At 46.3% G+C, this 20,631-nt stretch overlaps 1 long non-coding RNA gene across 1 annotated transcript in view; it reads right to left on the bottom strand.

Moving 5' to 3' along the window:
• LOC142565833 (uncharacterized) overlaps nt 1-20,631 on the bottom strand; it is a 136,690-nt gene that overhangs the window by 61,805 nt on the left and 54,254 nt on the right. Inside the window, exon 2 of the long non-coding RNA XR_012824886.1 lies at nt 16,801-16,896. This is a non-coding gene — a long non-coding RNA (uncharacterized LOC142565833). The remainder of the gene's footprint in view (nt 1-16,800; nt 16,897-20,631) is intronic.

Here is a 20,631-nt window from a genome sequence, read left to right as displayed (position 1 = left end):
CAGATTCGCCGCGAGCGTAGCCCGATAGCCATATAGGTGAAACATCCGCACTGCAGCCATAAATAGCTGAAAACTAGACAGCCTTCATTCGAAGGTTCGTCAGTATAGAGCCAGGGTCCTGATAGTGCTATTAGTCGCTTATGCTCCACGGTTACCTCTACACAGAAGTAAATACAGCCAGCACTTGATGATGTTACTGAATCAAGCGAAATATGCGTGTACGAAAACAAACAAAAAAGTTGCATCCAGTGCAGGCTGCATGTTTCTCTACACAGCATATATAGACGCAGTCTCAAAGTCCATCATATAAATCGCTATAACGAGTGCTGTGGGTACAATTAATTACTATAAATAATATAACCTAAAGCGAGCGCACGTTGTCACTGGCGCAGTATGCCGACATACGTGAACCCACCTTTCTTTTCTTTTTTTTTAATACATTGTGGCGACCGCGGTTAACTGCCGAACCGCTTCGCAGACACAATAGCTTGGCTAAAAGTACGTATGGACTACACGTCTCCTTACGAGTTCATTCTATCCGCCAAATTCATTAGCACTGCGTAAAGTCCTGCCAAGAGAAGAGATTATGTTGTTCCAATGTCAACACGAGGGGCAGATCACCGATGAGGCTTTCTGGCCGCGCGCAAGAGCGAACAGAAGAATTGGTGGCGCACCGCCTACACCGGAATCATATCTCTGTTCAAATACGACGTCGATATGCAAATTAATTTCTCAGGGAGGCGCCTGACCGAAAAATGGGTCACGGTGATGAGGCAGTTCCGCCCCGGATGGGACAGCCAGGTGTCCAACGGGTTCATTCCACCGCGGGGGCTTCGCGCCTTTGTTTCCGCAAAGATTACACGCACATATATTTATACATATATATAACGAACGAGAAGAAAGGGGGCTATAGCCGAGAGGCCCGATATTTTATTAATCATATCATAAGAAGCCAATAAACAAAGACACCAAGGACAACATAAGGGAAATTACTTGTATTTACTAATCGAAATAAATAAAGAAACGATAAATAAATGTAAATGAAAGTGGATGAAAAAAGAACTTGCCGCAGGTGGGGAACGATCCCGAGTCGTCGCAGGGCAGATAACCGGTGAACCAATAGAGTTACAGAATTGGTGCCAAGGGAAGAGAAGCGCATTCGAGGACGCAGAAGGTTAGGTGGGGTGATGAAATTAGGAAATTTCCAGGCGCAAGTTGGAAGCATCTAGCGCAAGACAGGGGTAATTGGAGATTTCAAAAAATGAAGCGCCCACGGTAACGGCACACAAGAAGGAATAAAAGATAGGACAAGGTGCTACTTGCAGCTGCTTATTGAAGTCAAAGGTGGCTGATTATATAGCCATGGGGAGAGGGGGACGAAAAAAGAGGGACACTGATTATGTCAATGCGCACGTGCGAGAACACTGAAGATATGTTTGAAGGGAATCGCGATTAATCAAAATCTAAAACTTATCTAAAAGCATGCTTTCATTGGTATAAATATTCAGATACGGGGTGCTCACACAATGGAACGCCTTCACACAATGGAACGCCTTGCAATGGAGCGGCAATGGTTATGGTTCAAACTTGCCGTTCCATTGCAAGACCTGCGGGAATGAGAAGAAACAAGTATGTGAAGCAAGGCTTCATGACACAACAATCATGTTTAAAAGTAAAGATTCTGTGGCGCGTGAATTCTTGGAGGACAACCAGATTAAGAAAAGAGGAGACGCCTGTGTGAGCACCCCGTATCTAAATATTTATACCAATGAAAGCATGTTTTTAGATAAGTTTTAGATTTTGATTAATCGCGATTCCCTTCAAATATATTCTCAGTGTTCTCGCACGTGCGCATTGACATAATTAGTGTTGTTCTTTTTCCGTCCCCCTCTCCCCATGGCTATATAATCAGCCACTTTTGACTTCAATAAACAGTTGCAAGTAGCGCCTTGTCCTGGTCTTTTGTTCCTTCTTAGTGTGCCGTTACCGTTGGCGCTTCATTTTTTTTAAAGCTATGCACCAAGTGGCCCCACAACGTGTTTTACCTTAATTGGAGATCGCTGGGAGAGGCCTTCGTCCTGCAGTGGACATGCAAAATAGGCGGCCGCGGCGGCGGTGGCGGCAGGAGCAGCTGCAGCTGCAGTAGCAAGTAATAATCGCTCAACCGTACGTATACATGCTGTCCTAAAGCTCTTGCACATCATCATCATCATCATCATCAGCAGCAGCAGCAGCAGCAGAAGAAGATGATGATGAGGATTATTATTATTATTATTATTATTATTATTATTATTATTATTATTATTATTATTATTATTATTATTATTATTATTATTATTATTATTATGGTGGTGGTGGTGGTGGTGGTGGTTTGTGGTGGTGGTTTGTGGTGGTGGTGATGTGCAAGGGACCTTAGGCCAGCACGTACGTACGGTTGAGCGATTATTACCTGTATACACGCCCTTCTGTTAGGGGTGTAATATAACAATGTCGATAACAATTTCGTCGAGAAGACTGTTCCAGTGAGTAATTTATCTGCCCTACACAATGCAGGGCAGATAAATTGAAGCCGCGTGTCTTACCGAAAATGCGCCTGAAGCTAAGATGATTATGCAGTCGTGATCATGTGCGTGAGGGAGTGTCCAGAGGCTGCAAAGAGATGCCAAGCTTGATGTGTGTTATATACTAGAGTTACGGTCATAGTTTCTCGAAATATACCAGGCAACTCTATTCTGTATGCATTCGAACATGGCAGCTAATTTTGATATAGAGACCATACAGACGACGCAAATTCGAGCTGCAGGTGCTCTAACGTAAGGTATGCTAATTTACGCACGTTAGTTGCTAGAGTTCTAAGATTGCGCCACAGAAAACAAAGTGTTTTAGATGCGATAGCACAGATGGTGTTGAAATGCGAAGACCAAGAAAGGTTAGTTGTTAGATTCACGCCAAGGTTGTGGTACGGGACACAGTCATATTATTTAGGTTGTATATAGGAAACTATGGAACTGCTATACGCTTACGTGGGAAGGAAAGTATTTTGCACGTGGATGGATTAAGGGACATTTTCCATGTGTTGCACCAGTTGCAAATAATGGCAAGGTCATTTTGGAGAGCTGTATGGTCTTTAGCAGGATTAATTCTGCGGTAAACAACACAATCGTTAACAAAAATCGCATGCAAGAGGACAGGTTGGCAGGTAAGCGGTTGATGTATATTAGGAAAAGTAAAGGTCCCAAGACGCTCCCTTGCCGTACACGAGACGTTGACTTCAGTAATAGAAGAAATAGAGTTGTTAACGACAGTGAATTGACGACGAAGTAATAAGAATTTCCGTAGCCATGAAGCGTTAGTGAGGAGTCAGTACCTAGAGCAGATAATTTAGACATGAGACAGCACTGAGCAACACGATCAAATGCCTTTGCAAAATCAAGAAATATGGCATTCATTGGCTGGCTGTTATTCATATTAAAATGCAGATCAGTAATTGTGTTCTGCAAGAGATACCTTTCCCAAAACCATGTTTTTCCGTAAAGAACCCGTTCCTTTCAAGACGTGCATAGATGTGCGATGCGACTATGTACATGTAGTTTAGATGATGTGAATGATACTGGGCGGTAGCTTTCAGGGGTGCGTTTATTCCCATTTTCAAAAATGGGGACAACCTTCTCGATCTTTCAGGCAATGGGTAACACACCAGACGATAAATACTGCTCGAATATGTGATACAGAATAACAAATGAAGCAGACACAATATTTTTAAGAGCTTAGTGTTAACATTGTCAATAGCAGAGGTGGATGATATTTGGAGGTTATTGTAATACCTTCAATTAGGATATCGATGAATGCCATAAATGCACAATCGCATTCCGGAACTACTGGAATAACAGAATGGTCTTCCCTGGAGGAAAGAGATGAACGTATTAAGAGCCATAGAACGAGGCAGTTGGCATAAATCGGGTAAATTTCGCAGGCTTTCTTCCTTTTTAAGTTTTATACCAAAAAAGAAAACACTGTATACACATGCTAATGAGGGTGCAACCTAACAGAGGAACACTCAATAATCGCGAACACTTTGAGTTTTTTAACGCGCACCTAAATCTCTGAGCGCGAACATTTTCACAGTCCACGCCCATGACTCCTGCGGATACCGCGTCCACCCTATATACACGGAATCGAAACTGCGGTCTTGTCCTCGGAAGCAAAACGTCACAGCCGCTCAGCTACTGCGGCAGGTGAGTGAGAGTCGATGAAGTTAAAGGGTTGTATAGTAAAGCAACTCCTACAAACGCGTTACTTCCGCATTAACAAGCACTTGCGAGAAGCTGCCGATTTCGGAACCGCTTGGTAAGGGCCACGTGTGTCGTTCAGCGACAATACCTGACTTTATAGAACGGCAAGGATAACATTGCTTCGTAATTACTCGTATATATCGCAACCTTAGTGGTGTCTGCCACCCGCACTTTCTTAGCTTTCCATTGCACTTCAGTGACGCTGTACTCTTATTGCGCATAACGGAGCGCTCAGGTTTACAGTTCTGACGTAGAAAGCCGACGACTCATTTCCTCGCCACGAGGTACCTGGGCAGGTGTACTTCGTGGCTAAAACGGAACGCCCGCTAAGTAGACACGCTCCAGTCCGCACTCAGCTGAACGCCGCCAACCGCACGGGGCGATCAAACGCGCAAAAATTGGGCGCCTTCAAACGCGCGGAATCAAGAAAGATTCGCGCGCTTACAGGATCGGCGCTCGCGACAGCCCCGCGGCGTCAGAGCGCGCTCGGCGGAAGCGAGGAGGCCTCCACCCGGCCTCCCTTTGACCGTGGCTCCGACTCGCGCCCATGGCAGCGGCGGCGTCGCACAAAGGCTCCCGCTCTCCCCTACATCTTGGCCCGGGGCTCCCGGACAGACAGAGAGACGAGTCGGACGGGCGGGGGTTGAAAAAGCAACCCGAGACCTTGTTGGGCCGCATAAAAGTCCATTAACCGCTTCACGGGAACAAGACATCTTTCAGAGCCTCTTAGGGCGCCCCGGCCGCGGTCGCTCCATTTATACTTATAGACGCCGCGGGGAGGAGAGCCAAGCGCATTATGCGGCCCGGGGCCGCCATAAATCTGCGGCCGCCGCGCCCCCGGGAACACCGGCGGGAGCAGCAGCGCGGGCCCAGTGTCTCGGTTTCGCGCGCGGCTCCCGGCGCCGCGGCTTCTCGGCACGCAATTAGGACCGCTTGGCCGGCCGCCTCCTTCTTAATGGCAGCGGGCCCATTTTCTCCCGGCTGTGCGCGCCGTGAGCACAGCCTTTTACCCGCAAACACGCGAGCGCTCGCTCACTCACACGACAGGCACAAACAAACGAAAGACGGAGTGCGAAAATAACAAACAAAGAAATCGATGATCGGTGCGAGCGCATTTGGCACCCCTGCAGATAAAACTGCGCAGCGACTGCCGCCTTCCCGCGTGGCTGAGATCTCGACCTCGCGCCGCGAAGTGGTCGGGGGTTAACGCCGCGCTAGAAAGTATATGATTCGTTTGTCAGCAGCGGTTCACCTCCGCCCAATAGAGAAGGTCGTATGCCGGATGGGAAGGCGCGCAGTTCAGCAGTCACAACATGCGTAACCTGACCCCCCCCCCCCCATACTCGGCGGAACAGTCGGGTGCTGCGTGTCAACAACACGGGCACAGTCGCACCGGATCGGTTTCGTACACTCACTCGCTCTGACTTTTTCGAAGCTGCAACCGGGCTGTGGTGAAAGCGCGAAGAAAGCCTGTGACTCAATTTTCATCACCTGGGTTTTCCTGAAGTTCAATAAATCACAGTATACGCACACTCATCCATTCGGCTCCCAGCGAAATGCGGATACTGCGGATTGCAATCGGGGCCGTGGCGTCACGCGCTCAGCAGCTGAACCGCGGTGCGTAAGTGGAGAGGTGCTGTGCGGTTGGATTTCTTTTTTTCTTTTTCATTTTTGCGAGGTACAAGAACCCTCCACTTTGTGCGCAATAGTGAGACTTTCGCTACGTGAAGATCATGCGCATCGTTCATCAATGGCATCGGTTACTCTTAATGGAAAACAAATGTGTTCTCACACGATCGCTTTATTCGTTAAGGTGGCACACAAGGAAAGGAAATGCGATTTCCCGACTATTTAATGTAATCTGCATAACTGAATCCCGCACACCATTCTAGTTTCCTCCATCGCAAATGAAAACTGAACCTCCTGTCAAAAAAGAAAAAAAAAAGAGATATTCCACCATTGTTCTTCGCCTTGGCAGGTGTCTTGTAGTACCGCCCAGCTCCAAGCTCAGAGAAGCCAAGTCTCTCCGTATACCTGGCTTCCCGGTGAATCACAACTGTACTTCGAAATACCTGGAAGTTCGCTTGAAGTTGTCTTCAGGTGTCACACAGCCTCCGAATGACCACACGGCCGACGCGACGTTATCACCAGCACCATGCAGGCACATGCTTATATTAGGGCGTCAAACCCGAACCGAAAACCGTACCCGAAACGCAATTTCAGGAGGAACTGAACCCGAACAGGTATTTTTGGAATGTGTCTGAACGCCCACCCGAACCTGAACCGGAAAAAATTCGTCAGAGACACGTGTGGGAATGCGAAAGCGTTGTAGTCGTGGTGAATTTTTTTATTTTTTTTTTCCTGCGCGCTCCTTGTCCGCGCAAGCTCAGCGTTTCGACCGCTGCTGCTCCTTCCCTCTTTCTTTCACCACTCTTTCTATCCCTTCCCCCCTGTGCAGCGCGGTTGAGGTGTCCTCATCTGAGAGACAGTTACTGCGCTGCACTTCACCCCATGTTCCTACTTCCCAAACAAGAATCTCTCTCTCTCCCCTGAGCCTTAACTGCGCCTTGATAAGATCAAGTCAAAACGCGCCAAGCGTCTCAACGCGCTCGCTTGCCCGCGAGTAGTTCATAACTCGAAGAACCACTCAGTGGCATTCCATATTGGAAATTAATGCTTTTTTACCGATACACTCATTTGATGCACTCATGACGTGGCGCCACCTCCTCCTACCCATTGGCTGCGCCACCACGTGCCCAACGACGCATGCACTAGGCACATATTTAGTTGAACCGCGCGGTGGAGCCGCCGTGGCGTCCGGAAAGTGTGCGCTTCTCGCACCCCGGAGGTCCGGGTTCGATTCCTCACCGAGACCGAAATTTACCTAATTATCATTTCAGCGCCTTTAGTTTGTTTACGGAAACCTCCTTGAGAATTTCAAGTATTTTCTTATGTGTTATACTGTTTGCCGTCGGTCATTCTTGACACCGTCATTCGGTCACGCCGCCGACTACAACGCCAGATTTTTGCGTAATGGGGCATATAATGCTCAATGCGTCGGCGGGCTAGTTGGTGCGAATCCATGAATACTTTGTTTAGCGCAAAACAACAGACGCAAGAAAGACGACACCAGGACAAGGCGCTACTCTCAACTGACATCATTTTATTGCGTCACTCCTTTATAGACAGCTGAAATCAGAGGAGCATGCGCAGTGAGCACCATGTGGTGGAGCCACCAACATCCGATCGCAAGAGCGCACTCATGCGACAGAATCCAAAAAACCAAATTCAGCGCTGTACAAGGTTAAGGAAGGCGCACTAATGCACTGTGACCCCAATGACTGAATGAAGAATGCTTCCGATAACTCTGGGGCGGTGGTGTCACGGCTCTTCTTCAAAATCGTGGTATCACGAAACATGGGTTTACACTTGCATATTTTACAATGCTGAGCCAAATGGGAACCTGTGCCTGTTGGTATGGATCGATCATGTTCTCTAAGGCGCTCGTTAACACAGCGGCCTGACTGCCATACATACACTTTGCCACATGATAAGGGAATCTTATATACCTCACCGACGCTGCAATCTACAAACTTCGCGGGGTTCTTTTCACAATCTGGTTTTTTACTTCTTTTAGAAATACGGTTGCACAACATTGACAGTTTCTGAGGAGCGGAAAACACTACCGGAATTTGGTATCTAGTGGCGACAATTCTTTACATTGTGAGCCACTCTGTGGCAATACGGCACAACTTCAGGCCTCTTATTTTGTGTAATACAGTTACTGAAACTGAAAGGGAAGCCGCACAAAAGTAACTGTATTACACAAAAGAAGAGGCCTGAAGTTGTGCCGTATTGCCACAGAGTGGCTCACAATGTAAAGAATTGTCGCCACTAGATACCAAATTCCGGTAGTGTTTTCCGCTCCTCAGAAACTGTCAATGTTGTGCAACCGTATTTCTAAAAGAAGTAAAAAACCATATTGTGAAAAGAACCACGCGAAGTTTGTAGATTGCAGCGTCGGTGTGGTATATAAGATTCCCTTATCATGTGGCAAAGTGCATGTAGGGCAGTCAGGCCGCTGTGTTAACGAGTGCCTTAGAGAACATGATCGATCCATACCAACAGGCACAGGTTCCCATTTGGCTCAGCATTGTAAAATATGCAAGTGTAAACCCATGTTTCGTGATACCACGATTTTGAAAAAAGAGCCGTGACACCACCGCCCGAGAGTTATCGGAAGCATTCTTCATTCAGTCATTGGGGTCACAGTGCATTAGTGTGCCTTCCTTAACCTTGTACAGTGCTGAATTTGGTTTTTTGGATTCTGTCGCATGAGTGCGCTCTTGTGATCGGATGTTGGTGGCTCCACCACATGGTGCTCACTGCGCATGCTCCTCTGGTTTCAGGTGTCTATAAAGGAGTGACGCAATAAAATGATGTCAGTTGAGAGTAGCGCCTTGTCCTGGTCGTCTTTCTTGTGTCTGTTGTTTTGCGCTAAACAAAGTATTCAGCCATATAATGCTTTCGAATTAAAAAAAAAAAACGATACGGTTATACCGGTTCCGTATGACCGGTTCATGCCGAACTCTGCCTAAATGTGCCATTCTCGGCTAGGTTTCCGTTCCCTTGATTCGTCGCTATATACCGCCTGAAGAAGCAACAAGAGCAGCGTGTTGCAAATGGATAGTTTCCTGCCCGTGGTTCCTATAGTCGAGGCTTGCCTCGTCGTGATTAGAGCAATATCACTGAAGCGAAGAGTTGGCTCTGTCTCGGTGTGCGATCGTTTGCACTGACATGGACGTGTGTACAGTCTGTTGTGAGCGTCTTCCGGTTCATGCGAGAAGTTTGAGCACCTTTATATTAGAGTGTCTTACTTTTCTTGCGCAGCACACGTCGCTACTGAGGGATTGTAGCCTACTTGACCAGCGGTGTATACAGCCCTATGTGTGATTGCCTGCATCCGAGTAGTTGTGCTTCTCGACGAGACCAGGCTCCCCATCGCGCCCTGGTTGCTTTCCTACAAGAAACTGATTGGGCGTCCCGTTTGTTGGAAGGCCTTCCGACAGACGAAACATTCTATTATATACGTTTTTTACACTCTTTTGTTTGTGTGTGTTTTTTCTTCTGTTCATGTGTGTCTGTTCTGTTTCCACTAGTGTACTCCATTCTTTGTCATTGTGCGGAATCGTCAAGCGCACTCTATTTCGTCTTTGTGACCTGTCATCGTATTCTTTCTTTCCTCTTTGCACTCCTTGTCCCTGTCTTGAACTTTTCCCTCCTTCCTGAGGAGCATAGGCAGCCGTTGTGCCCCTCTCGGTGGCAGAAGCCGGCCTGCTCCCTTCTTATTTCCCTCTTTGTCCTTTGTATATGTGTGTTTACATATAATAATAATAATAATAATAATAATAATAATAATAATAATAATAATAATTTATAATAATAATAATGCCCTTCGCATCCATATTAATAGACAACTGAGCCCGTATTAACAAAAGGCTCTTGCGCTAGAATTGTTCCTAAGAGAAAATTTCAGCCAACCGCGGTGCTGGATATATTTTAGCGAAGGAGGCAGCCGCTGGCAAAGAACACTTACAAGCAAAAGGCTTTGTGAATTCGGCTCCTAGTTCGATGTTCTGCCATTGTATCACCTTCTATTCCTCTTCATCTCGGCTAGAACATCAGTCGCCGACGTTTGTTCCCGCATCCATGCTACCGTCTTCCCATCTATTGTAGTTGCCGCGAAAAATTTACGTTCCGTCGCTCGTAGCACAAAGCAACGTATACGATTAAACCTACAGAAGACGCACGGCACATGGGCTAGCTTAGTTTCTTGCATGCAGGGTTTTTAAAAGTGAATGCGGGAGGACGCAAGTAAGATTGCTTTACAGAGTCAAGGTAGTTTTATTAATAGCCCTTTAAAAACGTGATCAAATTTCACTACAACTCGTCACTTGGCAAATGTAATACGAGTAAACCACCACTACGTTAACAATGCAACCAAGTTTATTTCAATTTACTTGAAATTTCATCTCAGGCGTAGCGTTCTCATGTCGCAAGCGTGGCAACAATAACGGTCAACCTGTTGCATCAAGTATGTCAACATTGCATCTCCTAAGGCTTCCCATTCCGTTCCTACTTTTCACTGAACTTTCACTGAACGCGATGGCATCGCTGTCGCTCCCAACGTCGCTCGCGGCCACAGTTTCTGCGTTGACTGCGTTTATTTCTAGATCGAAAGGATTAACTTTACCAACAACGAAGAAATTTCCGGCGCACTTTCGAGAGCACCGGCCCGAGGTGCCATTGTCAAATTACCAACCCCCTGAGCTAATCAGATCGGACAAGACCGTGGATTCGACAATGGAGAATGTAACACCCTGGTTTCGTCCGGAGTCTCTGCGGCGTAGCTAAAAACAACGCGCGTGGAGTCACGCTCACCATAGGCGCCGAAATATATAACGCGATTATGCCAGCAGCGACGCCGAAAGTGGCTCCCGAAGCTAAACGCAAGAAAAAGCCCACGACCTCCGAAATGGGGCAATTGACGCTCAGCTAACCGCGAGCGAGATCTCCGATGCCGTGTACTGACCTATATAATGCACTGCTACAGTACGCTTGCACCAAACAGGGCTGCATGCATTTATTTGATGCCTTTTGTTGTTTTTTGGTACATATATCCCTCGCGGCATATCCCCAAATTGACAAAAAAAAAAAAGATTCGCTGCATCGTAAATTAACCGGAAGCTATTGGAAGGTGATAACTGTTGTGAAAATTTTACGCAGAAGCCGTATTTGATTACAGAACGTTTAAGATGACAGAGACCTGTAATGCTGGCGTCTCGCTCAACATAGCCCGAAGCAAGGCGTATCTTGCGTTTCATAGCCAGTGCAATTCGTCGTTTATTCACGCTTAAAATGCGCCGGAAATTCCTTCCTTGGGCTTCGGACTTTACAAGACTCATCCGCACCGCAATGAAATGAAGACTAAGAACAAACGCTTCTCTCAATCTATACTTATTGAATTCTTGTGTATTATAGCATTTTTATTTCATTGAATTTGATTTGCTTTCACTGGTGTGCTTGCTATGGATACCCTATATATACATAGCTCGATTTTCCTACAGGCACGGGTATTTAAACAGCAACAAATGCTTAGCTTTAGGGCTGCGCTAGTGCTTCTCTAGCGCAAATAACGATCCGTATGACACCGACTATAACTATATATAAAACAGTGGGTGTGTTGCGTGGACCACAGGCTTTAAAGCGAAGGTTTCTTTGGGGACCGTGCCGGACTTGGCTGACTGTGGCTGCTGCTGGAAGCGTCTGTTGTCTTGCGAAAAGCTCAAGCACATAACATAACAATAGACACAAGCTGCCAGATTGTGAGTTTTCGTTATAGATACGCGTGCAGGAATGTCCCAAACACGCCAAATTTTCGATAGCCCACCCTTTGTGTAAGAAAATTTCGGATGCTTCCCGTCTGTTAAAGAAAAAGAAGAATACAAAACCCCCGTTTACGCAGGTCTCGTCTGGCAATCTCTTTGCTGTGTCATTTTTGTAGAGAATCACATTTATTGAACGCTATGTTTATTTTATTTTTAATTATTTATTGTCGGTTTATTTTTTCGCACTCGAAAAGGCTCTGTGAACCTCCACTGCATAAACTATAGGCTTAAATTCAAGTATTTCGGTGTTGCTCTTCCTTGAGGCATGGGCACTGTGTTTTAGCCACCGCGATGCGCTTGACGCTGGGTGTGATTTCATTCAAGCTACAAAACGTTCATTATGCCGATTCCTGTTTTTCTTACTATGCCTGTGAATTCTAAATTCCTTCCAGTCTAAATCGCTCGATGAACCTTATCATGTTTGTTTTGTACACAATCATTCGTCTATCTGTTGTGACTTCAATTGCGCACTGAATAGTCGTTTGCTCGTATAGTTTTACCTTTTTCAGTTCTTCGTTTGTTTATGCAATTTATTATCTGTGCGTACAATCCCCCGATTCTCGGCCCATCCCCTACTGTGGGTAAGTGTCATGTTTTGAATGTCTATCATCATCTTCATCTGATGTGATAAAAAAGACAGCCACGAGGCGGTGAAGAGACCGAGTCGCTGAGCTGTTCGATGTCAGGTAAGGAACGCTCACAGTTTCTACATTAATCGAGTTCAGGTCTTTTACTTGCCAAAGCCACGACATATAATTACGAAGAGCGCCGTATAGTGGGCGGACTGTGGTATAATTTTGACAACGTGGGTTTCTGTCACGTGCAAACACATCTAGGCATACAAGCCTCTTCGAATTTCGTCCCCATGGAAATGCGGCCGCCGCGATCGCACCCGAAATCTCAAGCTGAGCATCGCAACGCCGTATCCACTGGGCTACCGCGGCGGGTCAGTTTTGATGCGGTATACCCGCAGAGAGGAGCTCCAAATTTATTCGGTCGATTGATTGTGTCCGGAGACTGACGAACATTTCGATGTGACGTATATAGACAGCATTCGGCTGTGCTGTGCTGCACGTGCCACGAAGTGCCGCGCAGCACGAATAATAAATATAGACTGCAGCAAGGGCCCACTTAAGAATTTTGTCGAAAAAAAAAAATACGGCGTCTCGTTATTGCACGAGTGTGGTACATTTAGTAAGTGAGAGAGCTGGGATCTAAAAGTTCGAACATCTGCAGAGTGTCCCAACTATCATGCACCAAGATTTAAAGATATATGCAAATGCCACGTAGCTGGACTGAACCGAGGTAATGTTCTTTGCCGTCGCTTGGAGATACTCAGATTATTATTTTTTTTGCATTCCGCCTAATTACATAACTAAACTTCTCGTATATTATAATTAGATTAAAGGTGCCAATGAGAAAATTGTAGAGCAACATGAAAAACTCCCGCAAGGGGTCGCGAGCGGCCAGTCGCGCGGCAATTTTGCGTGTATTCGCGGGCTTCTCTCATGCTTGGAAAAAAACATTTCTATGTATAGCTCGTACTGAGCAACAGGAAGCTGTATCGGGAGTTTTCTTCATGTTGCTATGCAATTTTCTCACTGACCCTTTTATTCTAATTGTAATATTTGCGAAGTTAATTAAATGATTAATTAGGACTAATTATGTAATTTGGCGGAATGCAAAAAAAATAATCTGAGTATCTCCAAGCCACGGCAAACGACGTCACTGTCCAACTCTGACCAGCTACGTTTCCTTTCGATAATTTTTTTTTAATGTTGGCACATGATAGTTGGGACACCCTGTATATTGTTAGAATGTCTGCCAGAAAAGAAATCAGTGTGGTTTCACAAGACGACATGAAATGGATTCGCGACGTGGACAATGTTAAAAAAAAATTAAATTGTGGAGTTTTACGTGCCAAAACCACTTTCTGAATTATGAGGCACGCCGTAGTGGGGGACTCCAGAAATTTTGACCACCTGGGGTTCTTTAACGTGCACCTAAATCTAAATACATGGGTGTTTTCGCCCCTATCGAAATGCGGCCGCCATGGCAGGGATTCGATCCCGCGACCTCAGCAGCCCAACACCATAGCCACTGAGCAACCACGGCGGGTGTGGACAATGTTGAAACCCCTTCTATCGCTCATGGGCAGCCTCATCCCGAAGCGCTCAGGACTCGTATGTCCAGCCGTCGCACAAAGACGCTTAGCTCGACCTTATATACTCGACGTCTTCGCTTGCGGCTTACCCAACTGCATTCACTTGCGCCACGCGCAATATTGAATTCGGAGCGCAGAGTGCATGCCTGGGCTCTCACACGCGTTTCGCCGAAGGACGCAGATTACCTGCTCGGGGCCTTATATATATATAGCGTGTATCTATCTCAGCAGGCATGCGTCGCGTGTGCTTTTCTTTCTTTATTCTCCGTCCCTCCCGAACACAGACCCAACGCAGATTGTTGCAAAGTCTGGTATTGAGCCAACAACGTCCGGGATGAGTCCCACAGCGCGCTTCAGTCATCTCCATCGCTCCATTATTTCTGCGATTCGCTTCAGCATAAAAAGAAAAAAACGACTGCGCTGACTCAAAAAAAAAAAAATGAACACTGCGTACAAACGAAGCGAAAATAGAAACACTGATTACGCGTTGACGAAATGGAGTCCCCCCCCCCCTTTTTTTTTTCTTTAATGTGGAATAATCACAGCAGCGTTCGAGGGCCAGATAGAGATTATTTATTCGGCCCGCTTCGCGCGAGGGCTGCGCGTACGTGTAAGCGCGCTGCTCCCATGCGTGTACAACGACTACGTGCGACTGAGCGGCGTCCTTATTTCATGCTTTGTGGGGCAGCGCGCCGCATCATCGGCGTGTTTACAGATGGCCGCGGCGTGTGTGCGGGCGACTCCTGCTTTATTACGTATGCGAGGACCGCGCTCTGCGCGCCCCCGAAGACATCGCGGTATTAGCGCGTCTCGCGAGGGCCCGTCTGCGTCTACGACGTCGAGGCGTAACATAAGTATATGCACAGATATGTATATCGCGGAGCGAAGACACGCAGTTGGGCGCAGCAGGCGGCGAGCAACTACAGGTTTGCGCGCTATTTTGTTCATTTCTCTTCACGCCCGTCGTTTCGCGCAGCCAAAGCCCTGATGGAAAATCGCAATAACGAGAATTTCCCGCACTTTTCCACCGGTAAAACCGTCGGAGAAAAAGAAAATGGAGTGATGAAGAGAGAGGGAAGCTATTCGCACGTTTCTTCAACGTTTCCGCCGTCCTTTTACCTTAAGACAGACAGCGGTTAGATGGGAGGGAGTTGTACGCGTGAAGGGGGGGGGGGGGGAGGAGGATATGACACTGCGAAGAAAATGAGAGTTCTTTCTCGCGATAACGCGCTCGCGCGCGCGCGCGCGCGACAATCAAAATCTGCGACACTGCTGAGCGAGTTCTCGTTTTGGTTGTTATCTTTTCTGTTTACTTACCTCTTTTTTTTTTCCCCGTCCTCGCTTCGTACGCGGTGGCGACCTATCGAAGCATAAATAAGCAGCAGCAGCGCCGAGCGATTTTGGGATGAGAGCGCGCGGCGGCATCGTCACAGCGCGTATGCGAGCGATGGGTTTAATAACGTTCTCGCCTGCCGGCGGGGCTGCTGCCATAAGCGCGCCTTTGAACTTGGATTGAACGAATGAGCACTGAACGGCGTACCCGCACGTGTGTCGCAAGAAAAATAGAGTCAATTTTCTCGCTGTGGGAGCCCCCTCTCCCACGTTTCTTCTTTTTTTTTTTTGTCACCCTTCTTCTCGCGCTCCCGCAGCGTACGTGTAGCTTCCAGTCGACGGCAATTATCGTATATGGATTCCAAGTGCCACGACTTCCTCAACCTCCCACATCGTCGCGCTTCCCGCCTTCTCGCGTCGCTTCGTCATTTCTGACCTTCTGCGCTTTTCGTCATTAAACGAGCGAAGGCGCGTGCGTCTCATGCAAAATGCAAAGCAGCTGGGGAGATCTTCGCGTCTCTTTAGTTAGTTACATTATTTGCGAGCCAGATAGATGGCGGATATGCGTTTTAATTTTTTTTTCTCTGTAAATACCCCTATAGATATAACAGTACAGGGTGGCCTTTTTGTGCGTGTGTTTCCTCTTTCTTTCTTTTTTTAGCTGCACCAAATTTTTGAAAGATTGCCCGTTGCAGATAGCCCAATTCTCATCTAAAGTACTCGATGAGGCGGCCGTTACTTCTAGGGGAAATGAAAGCGCTATGTTGAATAAATAACATAATTACGCTAGTTACTTTTTAAATAATTACTTCGTGACACATATTCCAATCTACGAATTGTGGCTTGGAATGAATTCTGAGGATGGCAGTGGTATCGAGATGTGCGCCGTCAAACATGCGGTAAGAATGCACTGTTGTTCCGTTTACTTCTTTAACAAAAACACTGGTTTATGTACTGAAGCACAAAAGTAAGTGGAACGCCAATGCATTTCGTCGGACACGTTGAAAATTAATGTCATAGTGGAAAATTAATTATTATATTTAAGTAAGTCGCTTGCTTCATTCACTGAAGAAGGCGGCGAATCGAAGGAGAAGCGGGGCGCAGTTTAAGGTAGATTTCAATTTGGGTTTCTAAATGCAGCTTACGTTATTATTATTCTGATCTCTTAACGAAAGTCCTTGACGATGGCATGCGCATTTTCATACCTACTAGAGCGCTTATAAAACGGTTGTCACGCGTCATTTTCGAAACAGTGATTTGCAGCATAATTATGTAGCTCCGTAGCGGTGATTGCGCAAGGTACCCCACTTCGTAGCACCCAGTTGTGCAACGAAATTCAGCAAGGCTAGAAGATCTGTGTATCTACCAACAGCGTTCAATGAGCTTCCAGAAGAGGTTTTCAATGTAACAACAAAGCGCAGCTTGAAATACACTCTGAAAGCATTGTAAATCGCGGTATTGTTATCACATTATTTACTCCAGTTCATATTTATGGTACAGTACAAAGTCGTGCAGCACAATATAATACTGATGACTAACAATATGCAGCTCTATATTTTCTTACCATTTCTTTTTTTCATTTCCTCGCCGCTGCTGCCGCTCCTAGTCGCGCGCAAGCATCCCAATTTCCTTTGACAGCCCTGAGTTGTGATGTATTAACCTAGAAGACGTCAATAACAATAACAATCAATCAATGAATCAATCAATCAACCAAAGGTGTTTATTAAGGTGCCCAGGAAGAACCTCGAGGGTCCTGGTGCTGGCGCACTCGGCAAAGCAATGCACAGGAAGAGCAATGCAAGCTCACACACACACACGTACACATGCGCGCACGCATAAAAAAAAGAACAATAATTTCGCGAATACATATTTTAACATAGCATAAAATATGTACACGAAGAGGATGCAAAGCAAAAGGGGATAAACAGAAGAAAGGATTACAGAATGACGGAACACACAACAGATATGAGAGTTCTTGTTCAGCTATTGAAATTCCTCTGCAACTCCTTTCAGGAAAATACTAAAGTTAGGTATGAAGGTATCCATGCACTCTGAATAGGCGTTATATGTCGCATGCACTCTAGATAGAAGGTCACAAAAATCTGAAGCCTGAAAGGCGCGCTGTTTCCTTTTGCCTTTCTGCGGAATGTAAAAACGCACATTAGAAAGCAAGCGCGAGCAGCAGATTTTTTCGTGTATTAATTTGTGAAGAAAAACATCCGATTTGCTGCGTTTACAGGTGAGGATAGGTAACGTAAGTGTCTGGTTTAGCTCTATGGGGATGGAAGGCTTTTGAGAGAATTGATGTTTAAATATACATGTGAACTTTTTTGCACACTTTCGAGAAGTTCACAATTTGACCTACGGGCGTGCTCAAGAACTGGAAGGCATACGCTCTCATATAAAGTTATAAATGGCCCAGGTTGTCGTTACCCGACATATACTGTGCCGAGCGTTCGAAGTGCACGCTGCCTCGTCTGTTGAGCGTGGGGCGAGAAACTCAGAGAGCTATCGAAGTGCGCTCCAAGGTCCTTCGTTCCCTGAGCTCTTGGCAGGAGAACCTCTTTAACGCTATATAGGGAATTAAAGACCGGTCAGACTTCCTAGTGAAGCTTACAACTTTCGTTTTTGATGCATTTATGACGAGCTTTTTTTTCAGTGCACCACGACGTAAAATTCCCAATGTCCTTCTGAAGAGCGGCGCAATCATTAACACCTTTTACCACGTTGAAAAGTTTCGCATCATCAGCATATAACAATATAACAAAACTAAAGATCTGTGAATGACTGCCAAAACGTCGTTGATAAACAGCGAGAAAAGGAAAAGGCCCAGGACAGAGCCATGAGGAACTCCACTTGTAGCCGCATAAATTTCTGACCGACCGTTTACTCTAACGTTGCAGTACAGGTAGCGCAGGTAGCTTCTTATCAGCGCTGTGACAGAGTGGTGCAGATCAAGTTGTGTCAACTTTTGACGGAATATTTTGTAGCATACGACACCGAACGCCTTACTGATGTCAAAATAAATGCCATCCAGCCGTCCTTTCTTATACACTGCTTGAGAGGCATGCATCATGAAGCTAACGAGATTGGTAGTTGTGGAGCGTCTCGATATGAAACCGTGCTGCTGAATTATTGAGTGTAGAGTTGACTCGAATGCTGCGCATAGAAGAGAAATAGGCCTCTATAGTGACTCGCAGCAGCTTTTACCCCTGACTTAATTAGGGGAACGACTCGCGCTGTTTTCCAAGCCTTTGGGAATGTACTCGTTTTTAAAGCAGAATTAAAATAGAAGTAAGCACTGGAACAAGCAAGGACCCTTACCTCTTAATCAAAGTAGGTGGAATGTCATCAGGACCACATGAAAAAGACGATTTTAAGCGTTTGATGCTCTTAAAGATAAGTTCCTATGAGACTGATAGACTTGAATCCAGGGAAGGGTGATTGGAAAACTAACTCCGCCACTGTATTTTTTATTTATAATCCTCTGCAGGTTTGTTTGTTTGTTTGTTTGCTTGTTTTGGGTATTAAATGTATGCGTGCGCGAGCATTCAGACCTTAGGGTTGTGCCTGGGCAGGGTAAATAAATTATTGATTGATTGATTGATTGATTGATTGATTGATTGATTGATTGATTGATTGATTGATTGATTGATTGATTGATTGATTGATTGATTGATTGATAGTAGTAGTAGTAGTAATTCAGCTAAGTGGACACATGCAGTTCCTTTGTGAGCGAGGAAATGTATCCGTTTCTAAGAATGGCGCTTCGACCGACTTAAGTTGCCTATAACCTGAGAACTTGAAAGAACGCAAGAAACAACGAGACGTGCAAAGAGTAACAAAAATCCCTGAACAAAAATCTCTGAACAGCTCTGAACAAAAAATCTGCAAGTACTCATTCGTTCGCGCTATTCCAAAGACCAACCAGCCTCAACTCGCCCAACTTGCAATTACACTACGGGAACACATTGCCATAACAACAGGTCCTCGGCTCAGGAGCAGCATTGAAATAAATAAATTCACTTGCTTCCTGAGAGCCAGGCTTAGTTTATCCTACCTGCGATGCACTTATCTGGCTAAATTTTGCCGCCTTTGCAATGTATAGCGCCGGTAACGATGTAATTATTAGAAAGTTTTCAAGCGACGAACATGCACGGCAACATGCTTCCAAGTGCTTGCGTTTAACGTGGAGAAAGTAGTTATAACGTATACGTGTATACGTTACCGGGTTTGTGCGGCTAACGACTGTTATTCGGCGAACTCAACGCACATGTAGCGTTTGCGTATGCGATAAGGACTAGCGTTGGCGAATATGGCGGCACGGCACCCGTCGCTCCCACTTCAGTACGAGTGGACCCGACGGCGGCGCTCTCGGTATCTTTAATGCGCTTTTTCCCAGCTCGCCTGAGTCGCAAACCGACAATTTTATGTGACCGGCTAGCAATGCTAAAGTCCTCATGCAGGCCTGACGAGGCATCTCGACATAATAACGGCCTCTATTGTGCGCTAATTGAGTGTCTCGCCTTGGGCAGGTTTGACACCTGGCACCAGGGGGTGATGGTGAGACACGTTCGATTACACTTAACGTTTGCGTTTAAGTACGTCAAACTAAAACTTTTTTATGCCAACTCTACCCTAAGATCCCGCCATGTGCTATAGTTTGTTGAATACGGAAGGCCGTGATGCGCAATTCTAAAACTGCTTATTGTTCCTGTATTGGCATACATTTGCGAGTGTCATAAGAAGAAAGTTTGCGCATGCCAGAAGTAGACAGCAACGCGGATCACACACTATAGCAGACGTCCGCGTAACTGAATGGCAGCGGTTTCACGGCACCTTTTATCCCCAGCGTTCCTGAGCAGAGTCTACAATGTTACGTTCAGCTTGTTACCCCAATATACCCGCGAAACGGCTAGGAAAGCAAGCGGGAAGCGTTTGATAAGCGCCGCTCCAATGATTTGCGCAGCTGTTCTTTATCTTCATAATCTCATAAACGGACAGATTGAAGTGTAGAGTGTAGTTAACGGTGCTTTGTGTGTGCATCGCTGCCGACCCCTTCTTCAGTGACCCGCGAGCCCTTCTTTATGCCCCAACGACGCTCTCCAACCATCGCACCGAAGTAGAGAAGGAACAGCAAGAAAGGAGAGAAAGAAAAGAGAGACATAGGCGCGAAGTCTGCTCACTGGAGGATGCGCGAAAGTGCCTCCCTCGGCTTCGAGCGAAACGAGAGAGCAACCAGATTCTCGCCGGCAGCCTGTTAAAGCACAGCACAAACGGCAGCGTCGTCGCAAAGGCGACGTGAGTTGAACGGATACGCAACTCCAAGGAGAAAAGTGCGGCGCCAATGTATTGCGATTGGAAGAAAGGGCGAAGAAGGTCGGCAGAAGAGAAG

The sequence above is a fragment of the Dermacentor variabilis genome, unplaced genomic scaffold (genome assembly GCF_050947875.1).
Source record: "Dermacentor variabilis isolate Ectoservices unplaced genomic scaffold, ASM5094787v1 scaffold_12, whole genome shotgun sequence".
Classification (NCBI taxonomy): Eukaryota; Metazoa; Arthropoda; class Arachnida; order Ixodida; family Ixodidae; genus Dermacentor; species Dermacentor variabilis.
This window is presented reverse-complemented; position numbering and strand designations above follow the sequence as displayed.